The sequence below is a fragment of the Bidens hawaiensis genome, unplaced genomic scaffold, assembly GCF_021521415.1.
Source record: "Bidens hawaiensis isolate Kalapana, Puna unplaced genomic scaffold, B.hawaiensis_p1.1 tig00005663_1, whole genome shotgun sequence".
Lineage (NCBI taxonomy): Eukaryota > Viridiplantae > Streptophyta > Magnoliopsida > Asterales > Asteraceae > Bidens > Bidens hawaiensis.
Genome location: NW_027491369.1, coordinates 165,149 through 187,741, shown reverse-complemented (window position 1 = coordinate 187,741; position 22,593 = coordinate 165,149). Strand labels below are relative to the sequence as shown.

Genomic DNA, 22,593 nt, shown 5'->3' with positions numbered 1-22,593 from the left:
CACCACAACAGGAGTAAAACGATATATTTCGTCTTCTAGCTTCTTCATTTAATTTTAGTTTGTTGGTATTGGTTTACTGTGTTTGTTTGTTAATGTGTTTTGACTGTTTCTAATTTTTAGTCGGCATGTCTTGACCCAACCTATTTTAGCTTAACCAGTTCCTTTCTTCATAAAAGTTTCTAATTCCATCACCAAATCAGAGTCGAATTAACAAGCTTGTGTTACAAAGTCGAGGCTGCTACTAGGCATTTGGGAACTTTGTTTTAAATGCGATATGAAATAATATTTTTTTAAGAATACTTATTGCACTCCTATTAATCACCTCTAACACCAACAGATTTGCACATTGTAAGATTCAACTCCATAAAACGATTTATGGGAGCTGTGGTTAGTGATGGACCAATGAATTCCTAATTACATATTTTTATATTCGATTGTGATAGTACTATTTTTCAGTCCAAACAAACGTATCAAGTATAATCTCACTCACAGCATTAGCTCTGCCCTAGGGGTAGAGAGCTTACTCTCATTGAGACTTTCTGCTCTAAAAGCACATTTTTACGTGCATAGTTCGGCATAACATATTATAGTACTCTATAATAGCATAACAAATAGCTTAGGTTGGTAACTAGATATGTTGATTATTTAGTTATAGTATTAAATACTACATACTTTATAGGCATAAAAAATATAAAAACTTGTATACGAGACTAAAACATTTTAATTCTACATAAGAATTTAGGGGAAGGTTAATTAATAATTGCATCAGTATTGGTTTTTTTGCTGGTAAACTTTTTGTGTCACAATTAAAAACCTAAAAAGTATCACTCGGTAACTTGGTCGTGTATATAGTATATAGAAAAGAATTTTCAGGTGTCAAGCGGCAGCATAGCACGAAGGCTAGGCTATATCATATGGTGCTTGAAGTTAAGATAATTATACATTGGTTTCAGTATTTGATAGAACGTATAGCATGATGCTCCAAAAAACGATAATTAGATACACTTTTGCATTCTGCAATTGAATAATTTCCAATACATAAAACTTAAAAATGATTATCATAAGATTACTACATATTTTACAAGCAAGTTGTTTCTTTCTCCAGCAGTTAACATATCAATAATGTCTTAATTGTCAACCCTTATCAACGTTGACACTGAATTTCTAGGTGTTGAACAATTTTCTTTAATTAAAATTTATTTCTCAATTATTGTAGATTTTTTTAATACATGTGTAACCATGCGTGGATTATATTGTTCCCAAAAGTCTATTTACTTTTCATGGAAAATCAATAATCACGCAATAAAAAGCACAAGCATCATAAAGTCTAGTTTCTAGACACATGTTTGACCTCAAGAAAGTCATGTAAAAAATTCAATTTTAAGCCAGCCACAGATAGTTTCTGTAAATGAATGTTTACCAAAGCAAAACAACTTTTATTTTTTCAAAATGTAGTAAATTTTGACACCAAAAAGTCAAAATATTATCTACCCTTCACCTACAGATCAAAATGAAGGCAAAACTTAAATCATGGTGTTGAAAATTCACAAACAGTCCGAATGATATATACACCTCTTCTAGCTTCTCTTCTGCACAAACACAAACCTTTTTTCCCTTGATTGCCAAATGCTATAAAATGTGCACTGGACTTTACAAACCTAATAAAACCGGCTTTCGGGGTTGGTGGGCCACACTTCACATGTACTGAGCCAACCATTGTTTGCACATATCAAGCACTGGAAGTGCATTTGCATGTAACGCCTGCAACATTCATCCGTGTTATTAGCTTAGTTTAACATGCATATTTTCATGCAAATTTATAAAAATTGTTACCAAACATTAACATGATATATGCATACCTGATGTGCAACATACTTAACATCAGCCACGCTTCCACTTCTAGAAGCAATCTGGAAAGCACTTTTAAGGCGACCACACACCACACAAGCCAAAACCTTCCTGAATACCAATAATGTATTAGATTCGTAGAACAAGATTTATTATTAAGTAAATGGTGTTGTGTGTGAAAATTTAACCTGTGGCTGCTAGTTAGCATGTCAATAAGACGATCAGGGCGTTCCTTATGTTTGTTGGCGTATACATTAATAGCCGCTCCCAAAACCTGCATCCAAACATCAATTTATGTTCTCTTAATTATGTGAGCTGTTATAAGATTAGACTTATGATTAATTACCTGGTCCCAATCTTCATCTTCAATTGTGCCCTTAATATTTCTAAAAAACTCAGTTAACTGACCACCTCTCTTTCTATCAGCAAGTGATGCCGCCACACCAGCATATATATCAACAGCTGGAATTGCACATTAATTCAGAGAATAAGAATATTGTAACTAATTTATTTAAAATAGTAGTAAGACTAAATTGAATGGTATGACTCATGATGCAGTTGTTACCAGAAAGATTGAACTCATAAATCACTTGGAAAGCTAGATCAAAGTTCTTCTCAACAAGAGTTTCTGCTACCACACATCTCCTCTTAAAAGTTTCTGGATCATTTGGATTTCCGAAAAGAGAGTATTTCCATTGGGGTCCATCTGTAACATTAAAGGTTTTTATAACATCCACCTGCAATCAAGAACATGTTAGCATGTATCAAAATGCATAAGTGGCAAGACACAAAATCGTGCGACAAACCACCTGCATGGCAACTCGGGCAGAAAACTTCACTAATCCTTCTTCTGTAAGTTTTTGCGATGCGCTTTTTCCACGAATACCCTTGGTGACAACTTTAGTTGAGCCACCAGTTTTAGATCTTGCTGTCAATGCTTCATCAAAATGCATCTTCACACGCAAAAGTAAGGTAATTAAGCACACAGGATGTAATTAATTATTCGAAAAAGTGTCAGTTACCTTTGCATTTTCCAAGTGTTTTATAGCTTCATCCAGGGCAGATGAATTCACAAGTAACTGGATACAACAAAGTCCAGCAGCCACATGATCCTGACCTATCACCTGAATCATTAATATACAATTAAAGATTATATTAGTAGGGAATTATATGTTTTGACAGATTGAACTCAACAGAACATAGGAATTACTTGGAATCTGTAAAGGTAGTTGAAATGCTTATAAGTTTCACAGAACACACAAATGCGGTTAAGTGCAGCTGATGTGTACTGCTTCACCGCCACATCAACTGTTTCTGTGGATGACATTCTAGAAGCCATAACTTCCTCTAAAACAGACATGGCTCCATAACCAATGCACAGATCGCACAAATCATCAATTGTTCCATAATCAGTTGCAAGTGGATCTGGTTTCTGTGGGGCCGATGATGACATGGCAGGTTGCGGTTGTTGAGGTGGCGAAGGAACGTCGTTTTCAGGAAAAAACAGCATGCAGGCATCCTTGTAATGGCCATGCTTAAACATAAAATCAAGCAAGTCCCTGCGTGTAAATTCTTGCAAATAGTTAACACATTCAAGGTATCTAATGGAATCCAGGTTGCTGCGTGGAACGTCTTCAAATTCTGAAATATTAACAGAATTACCATCTGAAGCTTGTAATCTTCTGGATCTCTCAGATCGTGGAAATGTAGATGGCATGTATAAGACATTAAGATACGAATCAGCAGAAAGAGAATCATCCAAAATTGCAGGTGCACTTTTAGCCAAATGCTCATACCTTCAGCATAAATTGAAGTTAGTAATACAATCTTAATAATATGATCTTAATAGCATTAAGTTGGTAGCCTTTCTTACATGGAACGGACAGATGACACGTCAGCTGGCGGACCTCCTTCAATTGTATTAATAATATCTTGAATAACTGGTGCAGGGTCATCTTTATACAATTGAAGTGCTTGCCTGTGAACAATCATAAGCAATTTATAATCAAAGAACTTGATACAGAAAGGTTTTACAAGTATAGATCTGTGAAAAAATCTGAGGCTAACATACTTAAATTTGACACGAGCTTGAGCATAGTGTTCCATTCGAATTAAAGCAAGTCCCCACGCATTCCATACAGCAAATGCATCAATCTTACAAAAAATTATTGCATTAGATAACAGAAAAACTGAAATTAAAATTGAAATATGGGTATATATGATACATACCTTACACTTTTTACAAGTATACACAGCCATGCTATATCGTTCTTCAAGAATTAATCGATCACGCAATCGTGCAGATGATTCTTTGTCAGCAATATCATCAAGAGAAGCAGCAATTCCATATCCCAAAAGACTTTGCAACAGCTCAGCTCGCCTGAGCCACATGTCAGCTTGTGAAAGGACTTCAGACAGCTCATCAGTTGACTGACTACCAACACTAGAGCTGCCTGCGTCAGAGGATGTGTCCTCAATGTCTTTATTTCTGTCAGTATAACCAGAAACCTCAAGCTTTCTAAGTTGAGATTTAGCATATAGAAGCCCATGTATACACCAAACAAGCTTGCTATTAGTTCATATATAGCTATGTATAATCATTTAATCATTAAAAGAAACCATGGATACCTGAACAAATGTCTCAGTAGCATGATAAGCTCGACCAATAGTTTCCATAGATGCGTTTTCAGGCAAGTGTTGATGGCTTAACACATTTCTCATTTGATTAACACATAAATCCAAAGCACCTTTTGCTGATGAACTCTCATCTGAGCATAGAGAAAGCAGTTCCTATATAATGTATAAAATTCCATTAGTGAACCGTTACATGTTAATAAGTTATTTTATATATTAAATTATGTGTACCTTGAAGAGAATGATATCGGGTGCACTTTCATAGTGATGAGAAGACCGAACAGCTTCATCTTTATTTATATCACCAGTGAGCATCCACCAATCAGCAGTAGAAACTGAAGGAAGACGATCTTGACCGTCCATTGTGTATGATGAAACGTGATCTTCTTGAATCCCAGCCATTGCTTCCCAAGTAGCTTTATCCGTTTGTGCAAGTCCCGACCCTTTTCTTTTCCTCTGAACTTCTTTAGGAGTGGTTTTCTCTGCACTATTTCTTGGATTCCAAGAGAGCCCTGCGAGCCTCCTTTTGAAAGTTACTTAAACTATTAGAAAAAGACGAGCGTGTAGGGGTTCCTGATTTTTGCTTTGTTTTGGGGCCTGAAACTTGTATCCGTGACTCACGTCGAGGCGGGCTTATGGTAACTGAAATTGCTTTAGCAGCATATGTGAGGATTTTATTGTTGTCTCTTAGTGATGGGAATTCTTTAAGTATCTGAAAACAAATTAATTAACACCAAATGTTATGTAACATTGGTATGTGATTATTAGATTATAAAGAGAGATCTTGTTGTTCAAGGTACCATAGAAGCAGATTGCAGTTGTTTACGCATCAGCAAAACTTCAACAATCAGTTGAGGATGCTCGTGCAATGAAGAGCATCTTTGTTGCCATGGTAAAGGCAGGACCGCCAACACACGAAGACCTAGGGCCCACAAATTAAGGCGGGAAAGCTCAGGTTCGGTTAAGTTGTTGTCTTTTCTTTTCAAGAAAAAATGAACCTTCAAACAGAGACAAACATATACTTAGTAACTGAAAATTAAAGAAAGTATAAACCCAAACCGAGTTGTTTGTCCAGCTTTAAAACTGCTGTTTTGACCTGACCCAGTTGTGATCCATTACCCAATCCAACCCACCCATTTTGCACCATCTACTTACAAGCAATTGTTTGGATCGAAGGTTGGGCAATTGCTGCATTGCTCCCATCGCAACTGGGAGAGCATCTTTTGAATCACGCAGAGAAGACAGAAACCTTGAAGCTTCAGCAGGCCCACCACCAGTTATTGGGTCGGCTGTTAGAAGTTTTACAAGTTGACGACCCTGAAGTTCTCTACGAAGTTCTATTGATAACCCTGCACTTTCAGCAACTTCTAAAGCAGCAGAAACAGCTCCCTTTTCAGCTAACCTAAGGGCTAGACCCTCAGGATCTTCCTTACACTCAGCCTCAACCTAATGAATAAAAAAAGTGGATTACAAATGGTAGTTAGCAATTAACAAGAATAGTTATTAACAGTTTAACATATCGTAGATTTTTTTATTAAGAAAGTATTTAACCTCTTGCCAGCTATTGTAACGCTCATCTGCAGATAGTATATGACTGTATCGCATTAAAGCTTGTCTCCTTTGAACAACCTGTACAAAGTACACATAACACGCATGTGTGAGAGTTTTTGTCCATTTTATTAAAATCTTTTATAAGTAACTAACGCTTTTTTCAATAAAAATCTAAATCTTTGAATAAATTGGTTTAGGAGGATGTTAGATGTATGCATTAAAATAAACTTTGGGTGACTTTCAATCCATTCCCCTTTTAGCTATATTTTTTATTTGACCCATTGGAGATAAAACACAACCCCAGTAAACCTATTATTCATAATTGCCATCTTTACAACTTATATAGCATGAGTTGGTAATAAAAACCTCATTTTTAAAAGAATCATTTTCCAGCAAGTGACAGTGGCACATGGTGAGAACATCCAAAGCAGCATCTAACTCCCATCTATGCAAATATCTGCAATGCAAGAAAATATTTACGAATCAGAAACTTTCTCTAGTTCTAATATCAATTACTTTTCAAGAATAAGAATTAAAAAACAATTCCAGTATACATACTTGAGGGCAAGTTTTGCTGCAAGTTGTTTATCTTTCAACCTTAGGCAATACTGCCAGCTATAACTTGGTATCCTAAAAGTCGAATGACCAGATCGATTATAAACAGTATGATCTTCCTCGTCACGTTCAATTAATAATTTGAGTAAATGATCCGAAGCACCATCGCGTAAGCATCGATCAGAAAGAGCAAGAGCATCCATTAACTTTCCTTCTTCAATCAATCTAAAATTTTCATAAATGATATGGAGTGAGCAACACCAAGAAGTTTAGACAATGCTACAGAATTAATATAAAAACATACACCAAAAAAAAATATCTGTACCTTTCAACAGCCTTTTCATATGGCTTTTCGTTTTCCCATCCAAAAGAAAGGAAGACTGTTGTATCAGTTTCAACACTTTCTGACTTGGGAGAATCTTGCCAGATCCCACTTTCATTTGTGGTTTCAGGAAGAACAGATATGGTGGGGCCTACTGCCAGATCATCATGTTCTAAATCAGAATCACTATCGTGCTCACGAAAACGCTTTACAGAAGTTTTTGCTTCACTTCCATCATTAAACGTGTGTTCAGCAGTTACAGCAACCTCTGAAACTCGGTGAAGATTAGTTTGCATTTGTATCCATCGATTCAAGGTTGGAAATCTGCTCGTTAAGAAGGCCAAATGTCATTACATAAAAACACTAACAAACTAAATGAATTCAGTATAAATGAATAAACATGTAACCTCTCTGATTGATCCAGTGCAAACTCAAAGAATAATCTGTCAGCATCGCGCTTCATCACTGAGCCCTCATTTAAAGTGTTTGATATGGTTGAGTCACTCCCACCGTATAATATACAACTCCCGAAAACACATGCTAACACAACCCTAACAGGGGAGAGTTTCACAAGATGCTTTACAACATCTAACTGTAGAGGGTACAGGGGAACTCCAGGTGTGGCAGAGGACGGACAATAAGAACTCGGTTTGGCTTCTTTTGAAGTAGGTGAAAGAACTTTACATTCTGAATTACTTTTAGGGCATGTGGGAATTACTGCAATGTCTGCCCAGCCATGACCAGACCTAGGTGTATAAATGGGGGGCACACATGCAGAAATCACTTCATGTACAAAATCAGCAGACATAATTTCTGCCACCTTTGCAGCTGCATCAGTGCTACCCCGGTCAAACACTAAATGAGTCAACAGCTGTAAACAAACAATAAAAAAAGGAAACATATATTGGAAAAATCAACAAGAATTAGAAAGAGACGAAAAGACAGGGAAAGGTAACAATACATCTTTAGGCCATTCATAGATGAGAGAGAAATAATTGAAGTCATGAGTAGTATCGGTGCCATCAACAATGTCACCAATTGCTGCGATATGGAGGATAAATTGGGAAAGATATGTTGTAGCTTTAGAAGTCAACGGGCCATATATTCTTTTTTCAGCATCTTTAACATCATATGATGTTGAAGCAACTGACTTTTCACCACCTGATGATGGTTGACTCACAGGTCTCAATCCAAGCCCTAGAACACCATTTTTGTCATGATTCAAACCATCTTTATCATAATACAAACTATCTGCCCTCCTGGATTCTCTATCATTTTCTTCGTCAGCAATAGCTCTCGCAAGATTATGAAGCTTACCTAAAAATGATCAAAGAATCAAACTATGTAACTCCTATTAAAAAGTTACACCATAGTTACCTAAATCGCGGTACGCTCCGGTACGAGAACGAAATACGGGTACGCAATTCGCTCAACGTGACGTATTCGGTACGAAGGGGGGTAGGTTCATTTCGGTACGAACCGGTACGGTGTACCATAGTATCCGGTTCGGTGTACGCAATTTAAAACAAAAATTACCAAAACAATAATTCCATAACATATTATCCAAAAGAGATTATCCATAGATCCATAACATATTACAATATTATACAATTTAAAACAAAAATTACCCAATTTTTTGACCAAACGCTAAAAAACACTGAACCCTAATCGATGGGAACGTTAAAATAACGATCCAATTCACGAATTTCACATCACGGAAACACGATTTCATTACCGAATTGATTGATTAAATTACCGTATTGGATCGACGTACCATCGGATTTGGTACGCGATTTCATTAGTGTTTGGTACGCAATCGTATTGCGTTTCGGCACAGTGCGTACCAATACGCAATTCGCGCTACTTGGAGCGTATTCGGTAACTATGAGTTACACTACTTGGTACAAAGAGGTTACCACTAAGAAACTGCCGTTTTCCCATGTGAGCATCTTCAATCATTTGATGTAGCATAGCAAGAGCACGCTCCCTATGTCCTTGCCTTTGGAAATCTTTTGATGAAGTATTTATTAGGTCTCCTGTTAAAAGTGTTGGAATACCGTATGCCCGAGACACATAATTAGGTTAATGTGGCTAGCCGTGTTTGATCCAAGTCGGGTCATACCCAATAACGAGTTAGACACACACCAATTATGTATTTGTTGAGATATGATCTATAAAACAAATACAGAACACAACACATTCAGAAATCGGGTTTCTGAATAATTACTTGAGAGTGTTAAATAAATTAATTGGTTAATTTATTTATTCAAATAATTATTATTGGAATGATTATTTAAACATGTGTTCTTTTATAAAATGGTTTATAAAAGATGGGATGTTTATATATTTTATAAGGTATAAAATATATATTATTTAGACATGTATGCCTTACACCCCATACACTTGGTCAAAGTTGGTAAGGACTTGATGGAGGTTGAGTAACTTTTACTTGACCAAAAACCTAACTTAAGATATGAATGAGATATGATCTCATTTATATAAAGATCAACATACTTTCAAGATATAATAAGTAACCATACCACTCTCTTTCCTTTTTGTTTTTGGTTCGGCCGAAGTCAAGAAAAGAAAAGGTTCGGGTCTCGGTTTCTCGTGTTCAAGCTCCCTAACATAGCTTGGTGTGTATTGGAGGCTCGGGGTACGAACCATTTGAGGTTTTCTCCTTGAAAGCTAGCCAAGAAACATCATCATCTTCTTCAACTTCAACTACACTCTTAAAGGGTTAAGAATGTAAGTGTTTATAGCTTTGATAGTTTAGTTTTTTTCCGTATTATTTGATCCTTGCCTCGGGTTTCTAATATATAGATTATTGGTAATCTTATGACATGAATAAACTAGGTTGTTCATGAACACATATCATATAAACTAGTAATATATATATATATATACATATGGATACATATGTTTAAGTTTGTGATTTTCACGCTTCCGCCTTAATTAATGACTAGTTAAATGGTTAACTAAGTTTAAAATATCCATAGAAACCCAACAAATGGCATCAAGAGCCGGGTTACGGGAAACTAAGCTTCGGGTTTTCGGTTTTATATTTTCCCTTTGAAAGATTTTATACAAAAAATTAACATGCTTGATTTTTTTGTATTTAATCTTGTTATATTTTTGGCTTTGTTCAAAAAAAAATAAATAAATAAATAAAACCGAGCAAATGGGCCGAAGCCCAATTCGGGAGTTATTGGGCCGAAGCCCACCTCATTTGGTTAATGGGTTAACCGGTAAAGGGGAAGAAAGTTAAGTGGGCCGAAGCCCATGAGACTTTCTTTTGGGCCGAAGCCCAAGAACAAGTTATTGGGTCAAGCCCAAATGGGTTGGGCTAGGCCCGATAAGGTCAAAGGGTTTTGGAACGGGATCCTAAAACATAACGGGTTATGTTTGTTATTTATTAAAACTAGACCGAGCCGTAGACCAAAATGGATGTTTGTTTGTGGTTGATGATTGTAATTGTAATTAATTATTCAAGTTTCGGTTTGTAATAATTAATTAGGGGCAGTTTTGTAATTTTGTAATTATTTATTCATATGGGTATGTAATAAATAGATTATTTGTAATATCTTTATTTTATAGAATAAAAAATGTATTAGGACATTTGGTTTTGTAAAATTAAAGAAGATTGCAAAATTGGAAGTTTGGGCCTTATTGGGCCGGGTATGGTGATAATGGGCCTCACAAGCCCATTAAGGGGATTCAAGCCCAAAAGGACCTAAGCCCACCAATTGAGCCCAAATGGAAGCTTATGGAAGCTAAGGCCCAAGTTCAAGCCCAATGGATTACAACGGGGTTGAAGAAGATGCTTGACGCATTTGGATGCGGGATCAAGTGGGAGCTACAACATCCATGTGTCGTGTGTCCCTTAGGATCGGACCTAAGACACACACTTGTTTCGGCTAACAAGTGTGGTCTAACTTAGTGGCTCGTGTCTAGTATAATTGTGTATGCTTCTTAATTGATTGTTTGATTATGTGGTTGTTAGATATTAGGATATCAACTTCGTCACATAGAATTAATTAATAAAGCATAAAACGGGTTCTAACAATTATCAGTAATCACGTGACACGTAGTTTAATAAAATGGATTTATTAACTAGCCGTCTCACGCCCATAATAAAATGGTTTTATTATAAATTAGAATTTTGAAAATGGTTTCAAAATAATCATGTTACTAAATGCATGTTAAAACATGATTTAAAGTTTTACAACTAGAATTATTAAAACTAAAAATCCCTTTTAAAATTAAGGATAACAAGTTAAACACCATCCTTTTGTATAACGCTTAACATATTAGTAAGCTCTTAGTAGGAAAAAGGTCACCTAACCGCGTAGAGTAAATTAATATGTTGAGGTAATATTGGCATATAAATGGGAAAAAGGTCACCTAACCATTTGTATGTTGATATTACAAGTTGATACAAGTAGGACGACTTAAATTAGAACCATGTGAAGAGGGTCACCCAAGCATGGGGTCTAATAGGTGTTGATGGGATAAACATGCCGACACGAAATATGATTTCGAACCGGTCCCATAAACTCTAGAAGTTGCAAAAGGGTTTGCAATTGTTATGAATAACTACCTTGATAAACCGACAATGGGAAAAAGGTCACCTAACCGGAGTCGGGTTTATCGTTGGATTCTAGATTTTAATTATTAATTATATTTGGTATATATAAAAGGGTATTAATAATTAAAATAAGTAAAACACTAAAATGAACTTAATTAAAATTCTGCAGATGGCCGCACACGTCGACGACAACATAATCCCTAACGTCCAAAATGTATCTCTCCGATCTATTCTCGCTAAAGACCGTCTTAATCACAATAACTTTTCGGATTGGTTCCGAAATTTAAGGATTGTTCTAAAACAAGAAAAATTATATCATGTTTTGGAAACACCTATCCCCAACGAACCGGAAGAGGGAAGTGAGGTCGAATACATGAATTGGGTCCAACACACGGAAGATTCCATTCAAGTGTCATGCCTCATGTTGGCGACTATGGTTCCCTAAATCCAAAAGGATTTCAAAAACCATAATGCGTACGACATGATTACTCAACTTAAGGAAATGTTCCTTAAGCAATCGAGGGTTGAAAGGTTCGAAACGGTTCGAGCCTTGCATGAATGTAGAATGGATGATAATCAACCAGTTTCAACTTATGTACTTAAGATGAAAAGTTACATTGATCGCCTCGCCAAGCTCAATTGTCCCATCTCAAAAGAGTTAGCAACGGATTTGATCCTTAACTCTTTGTCGAAAAGGTTCGACACTTTCGTGTTAAATTATAACATGAACGGGTGGGACAAAAACATTGGAGAACTTCACTCAATGCTTAAAACAGCCGAGGCGAGCATGGGTAAAAGGGTTTTACCCGTGTTTGCGATCAATGAAGGTGGATCCAAGAATCGATCTCAACCCAATCCTAAGGCTAAGGTAGCAAAAAGAAAGGGTCCTCCTGTGCATCTTAAGGGTAAGGGCAAGGCACCGGTTATGGCAAAGAAACAAAAGGTTGTGGAACCGAGGGGTCATAAGGATGATCCTTGTTTTGGTTGTGGGGAGACCGGACATTGGAAACGCAATTGCCCGGTCTACCTAAAGGAGCTAAGAGACAAGAGGAATGCGGGGCATGCCTCGGGTAATGTCTTTATGATTAATATTGAGCTAAATCTTATTTCTTCTAACACATGGGTATTGGATACCGGATGTGGAACTCATATTTGCAATTGGTTGCAGGGGTTCAAAAGGAATGAAGACTTAAAGAAGGGCGAAGTGAGTCTTTTCATGGGCAACGGTGCAAGGGTGCACGTGGTCGCTAGAGGAGACTTCACTTTATCGCTTCCAAGTGGTTTGGAAGTTGTTTTGAGGAATGTTTTGTATGCTCCTAGTTTGACTAGGAACATTATTTCAGTGCACCTTCTTAGACAATGTAATTTTGACTTTAAATTTGTAAAATCAGAAATGCATGTATCATCTAATGGTATCTTTTATTTTAAAGCTGTACCAAACAACGGTATTTATGAATTGGTTCATGATAATACCTCAAATAGCTCATTATATCAAACTTCCACCAAAAGACTCAAAAAGGATTTGAGTGATTCCTACATTTGGCATTGTCGCCTTGGACACATAAACAAGAATCGTGTAAATACTCTCCAAAAGAATGGTCTTTTGAAAACAAACGAGTTAGGTTCGTTTGATGAGTGTGAATCTTGTATTCAAGGCAAGATGACCAAAGAGCCTTTCAAAGGTACAAATGAAAGGGCTAAGGACTTGTTAGGTATCATACATACGGATGTATGCGGACCTCTCAAGCCCACTAGTAGGAATAGTGAAAGGTACTTCATTACCTTTACCGACGATTTTAGTCGATATGGGTATGTGTATCTAATGAAACACAAACATGAAGCCTTTGAAATGTTCAAGGAATTTCAAAATGAAGTACAAAATCAGCTCGACCGAACAATCAAGGTACTCCGCTCCGATAGAGGAGGCGAATACCTAAGTGATGCTTTTCAAAGTCATCTTAGAGATTGTGGAATTGTTTCACAGCTCACTCCTCCTGGTACTCATCAACATAACGGAGTATCCGAGAGGAGGAATCGAACACTGTTAGACATGGTTCGATCAATGATGGCACGAAGCTCACTACCACCATCATTTTGGGGATATGCACTACTTACAGCAGCTCGTATTTTGAATATGGCCCCGACCAAAAAGGTGGATCGAACACCCTATGAAGTGTGGCATGGAAAGGTTCCATCCCTTTCATATTTAAGGGTATGGGGATGCAAAGTTTATGTTAAACGTGACACCCCAAATAAGCTTGAGGCTCGATCCATCAAGTGTATCTTCATAGGATACCCAAAGGATGATATAGGATATATATTCTATGATCCTAGTGAACAAAGAGTGTTTGTTTCACGCAAAGGATACTTCTTAGAAACTAAGTTCCTTATGGAAGGACCTAGTGAAAAGAGAGTGGAACTTGAAGAGGTTCAAGAATCACTGGATGATACACAGTTGGTCGATACTAGCTTTCAACACGAGGATGTTGAAGGTGATCAAATGGTTGATCATACACACGTTGCTCGCAGATCTAGTAGGGTTAGTCAACCTCCCGAGAGATATGGATTTCTCGTGGATGATTGCTACTTGGTCGATTCGGATGAACCGATCTCCTACAAAGATGCTATGTCACAACCTGATTGTGAAAAATGGCTTGAAGCCATGAGCGCCGAGATGCAATCCATGCACGATAACCAAGTTTGGGAATTGGTTGATCGTCCACTTAACTCCAAACTGGTTGGATGTAAGTGGGTCTTCAAGAAGAAGACCGATATGCATGGAAATCTAGATACTTACAAAGCACGACTTGTAGCAAAAGGTTTCACACAAACTCAAGGGATTGATTATGATGAAACCTTCTCGCCGGTCGCGATGCTTAAGTCGATCAGGATATTATTTGCCATTGCAGCTCATTTTGATTATGAAATATGGCAGATGGATGTCAAGACCGCTTTTCTTAATGGATATCTTGAGGAAGATGTCCATATGGTTCAGCCTGAAGGTTTTGTCGATCCATCTAATCCTGACAAAGTATGTAAGTTAAGGAAATCAATCTACGGGTTGAAACAAGCATCACGGATGTGGAATCATCGTTTCAATGAAGAAATCAAAGCGTTTGGTTTCGTCCAAAACGGTGATGAGGCGTGTGTGTATAAATGGGCTAGTGGGAGTATAATCATGTTCCTTATTTTGTATGTCGATGATATACTTTTATTTGGAAATGATATACCAAGTATGGAAAGCGTTAAAGCGTGGTTAAGTAGTCGTTTCTCAATTAAGGATCTTGGAGAAGCGACATATATCTTGGGAATAAAGGTCTATAGGGATAGACAAAGGAAATTGATCGGACTCAATCAAAGTGCATACATTGATAAAATCCTGAAAAGGTTCAGGATGGAAAACTCTAAGAAAGGTTTGGTACCTATTCCTAGAGGAACCGTGTTAAGCTCATCCCAAAGTCCTAGCTCTAAGGAAGAGCAGGATAGGATGAAGCATGTTCCTTATGCTTCGGCAATAGGATCTATTATGTATGCAATGATGTGCACTAGACCGGACGTCTCGTATGCTTTGAGCATAACGAGTAGATACCAGCACAACCCAGGTGACAGTCATTGGATGGCTGTCAAGAATATATTAAAATACCTTAGAAGGACTAAGGATATGTTTTTAATATATGGGTCTGGTGAGGAGGAACTCGTCGTAAAGGGTTACGTGGATGCGAGTTTCCAAACTGACCGAGATGATTCTCGGTCACAGTCGGGATATGTCTTCATTTTGAATGGAGGCGCTGTCTCTTGGAAGAGTTCGAAGCAGGATGTTGTCGCGTTATCCACTACAGAATCTGAGTACATCGCCGCTTCAATGGCAGCCCAAGAGGCTGCATGGATGAAAAAGTTCATCATGGATCTAGGGATTATCTCTACCATTCAGGAGCCCCTAGAGATATTCTGTGACAATGAGGGTGCTATTGCACAGATCAAGGAGCCTCGTGCTCATCAGAAAACGAGGCACATTGAGCGCAGATTCAACTACATAAGGGATGAAGTTGAAAAGGGAAAGATATGTATTCATAAAGTTCATACCGATCAAAATATTGCGGACCCACTCACGAAGCTCCTCGATAGGCCAAAGCATGAGGGTCATGTTTGTGCATTAGGACTTCGGTATTCTAGTGAGTGGATTTAATCTGTGTTTAGTGTTTGTATAAGAACGAATGTAATGGGTATCTCATGAAAATTAATTATGTTTTAATTATTCAATGAGTTATGTTCTATATTTGCATGTTTAATCCATGAATGACTTATGTTGTTCTAAACGTCCGTCGTCGATCATACTTGTGGGAACAAGTATGAAGGTAAGACTATTATGAACCCGGATTGGTTGATATTCATGTGATGAATATAGGGCATAGGTTTGCCACCAAAGTTCATAGATATTTGTGGGATACAAATATTGGACTGACCCGCTCTCAAGGATCACTGCATGGAGTTAGTGTAACTGATCATAAGTAATCCTTGAGTAAAGGCGAGTATCATTGTGTCCTTTGACCTGAGATGCATATTGGATCTGGTTTTTCATCAAGTCTGATAACTTGACTCTCTTCTTTGTTATTTCGGTAACACGATAACGTGTAAGAAAGAGCTCAGATATCATACGAGATGTCAACAAGGGTGTATGCAGTCAAGATGGGATTTGTTCCTCTTATGTGTTGAGAGTTTAGATGTCTAAGGCCTGTTAAGTTAAATCATTGAGAGAATGATCACTCTGTGTCTCTTCGATTTGACAGGACATCTAGTAACAATGGGATGTAGTGATAAGACCTACCTATATCATATCAAGTATGGACTTGAAGGGGATGATGTTATTGAATGGCACTTAGTCAAACACACTAGGGATGGTGACCTGTTGTTAGGCGGTATTCACCATTAGCATTAACTTCCTATGAGTCACGTGCAAGTGGGAGATTGTTGGAATACCGTATGCCCGAGACACATAATTAGGTTAATGTGGCTAGCCGTGTTTGATCCAAGTCGGGTCATACCCAATAACGAGTTAGACACACACCAATTATGTATTTGTTGAGATATGATCTATAAAACAAATACAGAATACAACACATTCAGAAATCGGGTTTCTGAATAATTACTTGAGAGTGTTAAATAAATTAATTGGTTAATTTATTTATTCAAATAATTATTATTGGAATGATTATTTAAACATGTGTTCTTTTATAAAATGGTTTATAAAAGATGGGATGTTTATATATTTTATAAGGTATAAAATATATATTATTTAGACATGTATGCCTTACACCCCATACACTTGGTCAAAGTTGGTAAGGACTTGATGGAGGTTGAGTAACTTTTACTTGACCAAAAACCTAACTTAAGATATGAATGAGATATGATCTCATTTATATAAAGATCAACATACTTTCAAGATATAATAAGTAACCATACCACTCTCTTTCCTTTTTGTTTTTGGTTCGGCCAAAGTCAAGAAAAGAAAAGGTTCGGGTCTCGGTTTCTCGTGTTCAAGCTCCCTAACATAGCTTGGTGTGTATTGGAGGCTCGGGGTACGAACCATTTGAGGTTTTCTCCTTGAAAGCTAGCCAAGAAACATCATCATCTTCTTCAACTTCAACTACACTCTTAAAGGGTTAAGAATGTAAGTGTTTATAGCTTTGATAGTTTAGTTTTTTTCCGTATTATTTGATCCTTGCCTCGGGTTTCTAATATATAGATTATTGGTAATCTTATGACATGAATAAACTAGGTTGTTCATGAACACATATCATATAAACTTGTAATATATATATATATATATATACATATGGATACATATGTTTAAGTTTGTGATTTTCACGCTTCCGCCTTAATTAATGACTAGTTAAATGGTTAACTAAGTTTAAAATATCCATAGAAACCCAACAAAAAGAGCCTGAAGTACCGGAAACTTCTCCTAAAAATGTAATCATATCATGTAAATAAGGTATTACTTATACTAAAAGGTCTGTATATAAATCATGTTGCTTAACATTAAACTATAAAACAATATAACAAACATCTTGTGATTAAGAAAACATATAGAGAATACCGACCTGTTCCAACAATTCTTGAAGACGTTTAAGAAGACGTTTGGCAACTGAAATAATTGAAATTTCATAAATTTGATCCCAATAAGTAGCACCCATCTTAGGAGCACGACCAGGATAGATCTCTGCCAGCATAACTTGAGCCTGTACCATCACATTTATTAATTCAATGTATCATTGCTAAACCTATGCATTGCTGTCATTGATTACGACAAGCATCATATGATTCTAGTAAGCATTTAAAAGAAAGCAGAAGTAATAAATGTGTTTTAAGAGTAGTAGGTTGGATTATAATGCCTACAACTATTCTTTTGTGGAATGGAAGGAGTAATTTTCACTTGCCTGATCTAGAAGCTTCTGGGACAAAGTTGAAGATCTTGAAGACGCTACAGCTACATCGATACATAAAAGAGTCTGGCAAGAAACATAAAAATGTAAGCTCTCGCATGGCATTTAACGAAATGAATCCACTTTAAAACAAAGAAACAGAAAATGAGATAGAGATGACAGAAGGAAAATATCATACCGCACTTAGAGGACCTAACTGAGCACGAAGAGTAGAAAAATCTAATTCTTGGACCACAGAAGTTCCATCTGCAGCCCGAGAAACAGCATCTGCAGCCTAGCAAATCACAAGTATATAGCCTTTTTGCATAAACAAGCTTAAAAACTTAAAAACAGTGGCGACTAATATCCACGAAGAGGTTAGGTACATACAGATGCTTTCTTAAAGGCTCCATCCACCCATTCGGCAAGTTCAAGAGTTGCTTTATCTTCTGGAGGTAGGGAAAAACGGTTAACGGCCTCTTCGCCAATGTCATACTTTGCCCTCTGCATGCAACTGAATAATAATAAAACAATAAACTATGGTCAACCTTGTATATAAAATGGTATAAACAATCTCTCAATTATCTATACACGAACTCACATATTCAGCAGCTTGGATGGGGCGGCGCGTAACACAGTTGATGCCTCTTCCCACTTTCACTGGCGGTCGGACAATGGAAGAAGACTTTGCAAGATAGATAACCGCCATTCCCAATCTTCAATGAAAGACTTTGCCTTTGAAATTCTCCATTCTAGAGCTTGTTTTCCATCAGTAGGGACATTTCCATCATTTGCAATCTCCTGATCAGTAACAGATGATGGTAAATGTTGCCTCAATATATTAAGAAGCCGCCCTGTGAATGATATGACCATATTATTGCTGACTTCATTAGTACAGGGACCACCATTTTCCTCACTAGTGTCAGGATGTGTGGTGGGTGATGGAAATGATGATACGTTTCGAGAGAGATCGTCCATATGCAGAAGTGAGATGATTATGTTCACCATCATTATCTGCAGCATTAAAAATCGGTTATGATTAGCCTGGGTTGTGAAAATTAGAGATGGCAGATGTGTGGGCTGGGTCACAGGTCAGCTTGGGTTGAAACATATTCAGTATGCAGAATATAGTCAAGTTGGATTGGCCTGCAATATTGCCGTTTTTCAATTAAACCGAAAAGGGAAAAAATATATAACCTTGCGTGGAATATTGTTGATAGCCTCCAAGTGAATCTTGAGGTCTTTCAAGTAACAAAGTGCCATTTGGTAGCTTTTCACTTCATTATTCTTGCTATTATCCATAGATCCAAGAGCAAGAACAGCAGACTCCATGGCATAACGCATGTGCATTAGTTCAACATCTTTCACCCTATGAATGAAAAGCAAAACCATAAAGCAAACAAATATACCATAGGCTTCGAATGTAGAGATTGAGCATACACTATATCACTATGATTCAACTACCATATACACAAATAGTTAACTGAAATAACAAGTATATTGTATGAGAATCATACTCCCTAAAATGTTGAGGCAGACACTCAGTTTACTAAACCATATAAGAAATTGGATGCTACCTCTTCCAGGCTGCTAAATTAGATGTTATTGGTTGCATGCTAAATAACTCGATAGCATCTTGAAATCTTATGTCTGGAACTACATCAAACAAAACCTGTACAGAAAAGATAAGTAAACTAACACCTCATCAAACAATTACAATAAGAGTTTTAAATTATTAGACTGGATATATCCGAAAGCTCACAAGTAATTTTGACCTAATGTGAGAGCGAAAAGAATAGCTCGTTGCATATTCATGTATACATATAATTTCATGGAGAAAAATGTAATTTCAGGAAAAAAGAAGTGCTAAAAAAACAATAAAGTTTACAAACTTACTCAAAGGGGACTATGGATCGATAATCTTTCTAAAACTAGGTTTTCAACAAACGGGTCCAACTGCAAATCTTGGTTTTCAAGCTCTGTATGCCCTTTTCCAGACAAGAGTAATGATGATTTCAGACTCCATGATTGTCCAGAATTGACACATGCAACAAAAGAAGCCAGATCAAGCTGGTAACATAGGAAGTCACAAAGATGTTCAACTGAGGACACCTGTCAAACTTTAACAAGTTATACTCGATACCAACTATTCCATATCAAAGCAAGAATATATCTATATACATATATATAAATATATATGTTTGTGTGATTAAATTTAGAAATGAAAACAATACCTCATCTGATTTATTACCATAGAGAGAAGATTCTTCGAGCCTGAGATTTTGTGACTTACTAGTCCACAAAAGCTGCATCAACTTCCTTCTCATATCTGTTTTGCCAGGCAAAAGATCCCAGCCCATAACAGCCACAAGAGGTTGAAGTTGTGGGTACAATGAAAGAATCTATATAAAAATACAATGCCATAAAACCAGATTAGAATGATTTGATCTTAACACTAACTATAAGTTTGAAGAATTTTGCATACATTGCTAGCTTCTTGAAGTTGTTCCCTCTTTACAGCAGAAAGAGCAACATCCATGACACATTGAAGTACATGCAGTCCTGAGATACGAGCATAATGATACATGTCTCTCACGCATGCAGAGACTGCCAACTTCAATGATGATGTTTGGTCACCAGGTGTCATTTGTTGAATTAAAAGCCGTGCAAGAGGAGGTGGAATCCGATTGCCATTTGAAACTTTATGTGACTCTATCTCATCAGAGAGCAATTCCTCCTGAATGGACTGCAAAAGGCACATGATGTAATTACACCTCATTTATGTGCATGACTTGTATGCTATTGCAAACAAATGTATTGTAGAAATGCGTGTGTGATTATTTAAACCAAGCCTGTAACACATAGATGTAGAAACCAGCCTCATACCTGTATCATGTGAACAAGACTAGAGGATTTTGATGCAAGTGCTTTCTCATATACTGACAAGAGTTTACTTCGAGTAGCAAGCCAAGTGTCGTCATAGGCTACCATTCCTGAGAAAACCCTCTTAAGGAGATCTTGCAAAACCATGCTATTTCAACATCACAAGACAATAAAAAATAAATAACCAACAAAAAAGTAAGTTGATAAAGACTACTACTTATTTAAGTTATCATTGATGTGAAATGGAAGAAAAAGAACTGAGCCAGTAAGATATATCAGCACACTAAGAACTATGAACTAATTGAGGTCCTATCCAAGTTTCAGTTAACTAAGGTTTCATATATAAATGGTGAGTCGATATAACTTATAGCTCAGTGAGATACAAATATTTGACCATGTTTAGCATTTTTACAGAGTGCAGTGTCATAAATAAGAAGAGTATGCAAACATCTAGCAAGGTGCATAATTCCAAATTGTATTGACGTACATAAAAACTGTAAATCTGGAGGTCAATCTTAAAATAAACTGCCTCATGGCTCATGCATACCGGTAATCAGCTTCATCCACCCCATAGTCGAAACGAAGAAACTGAATATGAGACAGGGCTCCATCAACGTCATCCTCCTTCAAGCACTCCTTCACGGCATCCAAATGCACCATCTGAACACATCTTTGTATCAATTTAAAAACCTTAAAATCCTCATCTCTACCCTCTTCTCGAACAGCAGGAGACCCAACCAAACCCGAATCATCATCACCACCACCACCATCATCCCCTCGAACCCATCCAACCTGTTTCGCTATATTCTCACACAACGCCTCAAAAATAACATCATTTCCCAAAATCACTCCTCTTAAACACATCATTTCACCTTCTTCAATATCCACACCACCACCAGAACTCCCCTCTCCCTCACTCTCTCTCGTTTCCGATTCAATCAAATCTGGCCTCAACCTCTCGAAACCTAGTTCCGAAATCTTATCCAACACTCTTAAACACTCCTCAACAGCATTAACACCTAACTCACTATCCCCCTTACTTTCCAAAACCCTAGACACAACAATCTGAACATACAACACAAATTCGGCACGCAAACGCAACACAGCAGAATCAAAGCTCCAAACTCTGGATGTACAATCACTAAACTGAAGTAATTCTAGAGTACACATATAAGTTAACAAAGCCGGAGAACAATTAGTACCAAACAGGATAGTATCGTAACGGCCGCCATTAGAAACAACTGTTTGAAGAATTGAGCGAGCTAGGTCAGGGTTTCGAGATCGTAGAGCGATGATTGAAGCTCTGAACGGTTCGATTTGACCTAGAAATAGATGATTAGCTGCCAGACGAGATAGCAGGTCCGATTCCATACCTGCGAGTGAGTCCATGGAGCTATGGATTCATCTACAAGTTGTTAACTGAATTGATTGATTGATTGATGGTGTATATAATTGGATATGTAAGGATTAGCGATACAGTTGAAGAAGAAGAATATTGAATTGGGGTTATATAGTTAGCGATACTAGTAGTTACTGCATCAAATATGGATACATTATAGTAGTAAAATATGTAACCTAATAATAATATTACTCATGAAAACTTGCAATGTAATAAGTAATAACAACCTTTGCTTTGTTTTATATGTTGGTTAAATTAGAAAAAAAAAGAGTCGAGTATTAAGTGTTTTGATAACTAGTTATGTTAGAAAGGTATGAATTCATGTAATCGTGTACATTTTAATTGTAATTTCTTTAAGACGATAAATTGATAAATTATATGAATTTGAAGT

General features: G+C 37.0%; 1 protein-coding gene and 1 pseudogene across 2 annotated transcripts in view; one reads left to right on the top strand and one right to left on the bottom strand.

Annotated features, from left to right (window-relative positions):
- LOC143630386 (uncharacterized) overlaps positions 1-22,593 on the top strand; it is a 181,434-nt gene that overhangs the window by 125,974 nt on the left and 32,867 nt on the right. The gene's annotated exons all lie outside the window — the stretch shown is intronic.
- LOC143630437 (uncharacterized) lies at positions 822-22,312 on the bottom strand (annotated as a pseudogene). The gene is made up of 36 exons (XR_013153163.1): positions 21,351-22,312; positions 20,807-20,951; positions 20,406-20,666; positions 20,155-20,322; positions 19,817-20,032; positions 19,498-19,592; positions 19,118-19,289; positions 18,522-18,934; positions 18,311-18,434; positions 18,120-18,215; positions 17,936-18,007; positions 17,600-17,737; positions 17,431-17,460; positions 16,959-16,962; positions 8,827-8,946; positions 7,872-8,227; positions 7,318-7,781; positions 6,914-7,234; positions 6,592-6,813; positions 6,400-6,490; positions 6,034-6,111; positions 5,638-5,928; positions 5,283-5,480; positions 4,714-5,194; positions 4,477-4,638; positions 4,078-4,413; positions 3,920-4,002; positions 3,722-3,826; positions 3,059-3,644; positions 2,871-2,972; positions 2,658-2,801; positions 2,414-2,585; positions 2,195-2,310; positions 2,037-2,122; positions 1,860-1,959; positions 822-1,761 (listed from the first exon to the last, which is right to left on the bottom strand). The product of XR_013153163.1 is annotated as an uncharacterized LOC143630437 (transcript).